Source organism: Dipodomys ordii, unplaced genomic scaffold (assembly GCF_000151885.1).
Source record: "Dipodomys ordii isolate 6190 unplaced genomic scaffold, Dord_2.0 Scaffold94, whole genome shotgun sequence".
Lineage (NCBI taxonomy): Eukaryota > Metazoa > Chordata > Mammalia > Rodentia > Heteromyidae > Dipodomys > Dipodomys ordii.
The window spans coordinates 3,644,776-3,647,133 of NW_012267310.1; positions in this window are offsets into that span (position 1 = coordinate 3,644,776).

The following is a 2,358-nucleotide window of genomic DNA, read 5'->3' on the forward strand; positions in this document are numbered from 1 at the left end:
GGCCGAGGAATTTCGAGCCCCTTTCAACGTGTCCTTTCTGAGGATGGCAATTAGAAGCGCTGGGGGGCGGGGGGGGGGTGTTCCTTAGAGCTGCTAGATTTAGGCATACTGGAGAGCTTTCAGAAACCGAGATCAGGGAGGAGAATCCAGAGCGTGAGCAGAGAAATCTCGGAAGAGAGAAACGGCGGGGAAGGACCTGAGGAGCCCAGGCCGAGCCAGACAAGTGTGTCCCGGGAATGGGGCCGTGCAAATGGTTGCAGGTGTGGCGGAGGGAATGGAGAAGAGGGCGTGTGGAAAGGGAAAGGGCTTGTCTAAAAAGGAGGATTTCTCAGCCCGCCACTTCCTGTCGCCAAACGTGCAAGTTCTCAAGTTCAGTTTGAGAAGTGTAGGGCCACTGGGCGGTAGGGAGTCTGGGATGGGAACCACATGCAAATCGCGTTCTCCCACCCATTCATCTCCCCCCTCCCCCGCCACCACACACACTCACACACACACACACACACACACACACACACTCCTCTTTCTCCTCCTCATCCTCGGCTTCTTCCTCCTCCCGTCCCGATTCCACAGTCCTTCGATTTGGGTTCATAGTCAGGTCCTCACTCAGTATTATGAGAGCCACAACTCCACGGATCGCGTCTCCCAGCCGCTGACTTCCTCTGGGCATTTGGGAAGCCAAGAGGCAGTAACCGGAGGCGTGGGATGGGGAGGCCCAGAGCTGGAGGGCAAAGCCCCGAGGGCCCTCCCCCCTCCCCTCCCCTACCCCCTCCCCTCCCCCACCCCCTCCCCCCTCCCAGCTCCTCAAGCCCGGCTTCCCACCTCCACCCTGGCCAGACTGGGCGCCTTAGTGACCCAGACTCCGAGATCCAGCTCGGTCCCCTTGGCAGTAGACGGACCCAAGGGTTTGGAGCGCGCAAAGCAACGCGCTAAATGGTACCTGTGCGTGGCCGTTCCCGCCGCCGCCGCAGGTCTATCCCAGGCCGAAGCCGGCGCCCGCCTTCTGAGGGAGGGGGAGGGAAGGGAATCTCCCGAAGGGGAGTGTGAGGGGAGCCACCGTGGCTGCCTGCTAGCTCGTGGCTGGCGCTCACACGCACACGCCCAACTTTGCCAAACCGTCGGCGCCCCCCCCCCACGGGCTCCCCCGCGCCCCCTGCGGCTCGACACGCTCCCAGACCGGCATCTCTCCAGGTCTGAAATAATGCCTGCTCCCCCATCACATGCATCCACGCGTGTGGAGAAGGTAGAGGGAGGGAAAGGGGGTTCACGCCACGACCCCCTGACTATCCTTCCTCACTCTACACCCGCAGGGGCGCCCGCGCCAGCTCCGCTGTACCAGGTCCCCCAAACCTGCCAGTGACGACAGAGGGGGGGAGGAGAAGGCAGGGCAGGGAGTTCCGAGCCCTGGCGATACACAGTTTTCCACTCACTTGTCATTATCAGCACTTTTATTATTGGGGTACTGGGGGTGGGATTGAGGGAATGTATGTGTGCAATACAAGTAGCCAGCTCCAATCGACTCTGGAGCAATCTTAAAATTAGGGCGCAGGAGGAAGCTTCTCCACTGACACATTTTGCGTGGATGTGCTCCAGACGTACACCGGTAGCCCAGGGTCCCACGGAAGCTGCAGTGGCGGGGCGATCGTAAATGGCTCTTACTTCAGAGGAGGCGTGATTTCCACGCTTGAGCGTCTTGGCTTCCCACCTACCCGCTTCCCCCCCCCCCGTCCTTCTCTCTTTCTCTCTCTCCCTCTCTCTCTCCTCTCTCTCTCTCCCTCTCTCTCCACACCAGCCTGGGCTCGCCCCCACCTGAGCCTGGGGTGCACGCAGTCTTTAGCCAGCTCCTTTCCATCTCTAGAGAGACTTGACTGCAAGTGGGGTCTGCTCGTCCTCCTCCCCCACCGCTATCCCCCCCCCCCGGGAGAACTCTTTACTTTTTGTTTGGAAAATCCAGGCCATTTCTTTATTTGTCTCTGGGTCTCCCAGGGAGGAGGGCAAGTGGGGGGAGGGGGGAGGAGGGGAGTGCGGCCCCGGCCAGGCCGGGGGAAGGGAGTGCACGAGGGGAGGGGACTGGGTGTAGCTTGGAATTCTCCGTCCTGTTGTTCCTGGGCTGGCGCGCAGAGTCTCTAAGCTGCTAGAGCCGCCGCTGCTCCCCGCACCACCCGATCGTTGGCCTTGGGGATCGGGTGAGTGGGGAGTGGGGGTCACGACGCACACCGCGGCGGGGAGAGCTAATCCGGCCGTACGCGCGCTGTGAAGGGACAAGGTGGAGGAGTCCCCCCCCCCCGGGGCCTGGAGGTAGCGGGGGGGAGGGGCTGGGAGGACGCCTAGGGTAGGGCGGGGTGGGGGCGGCGCGGAGGC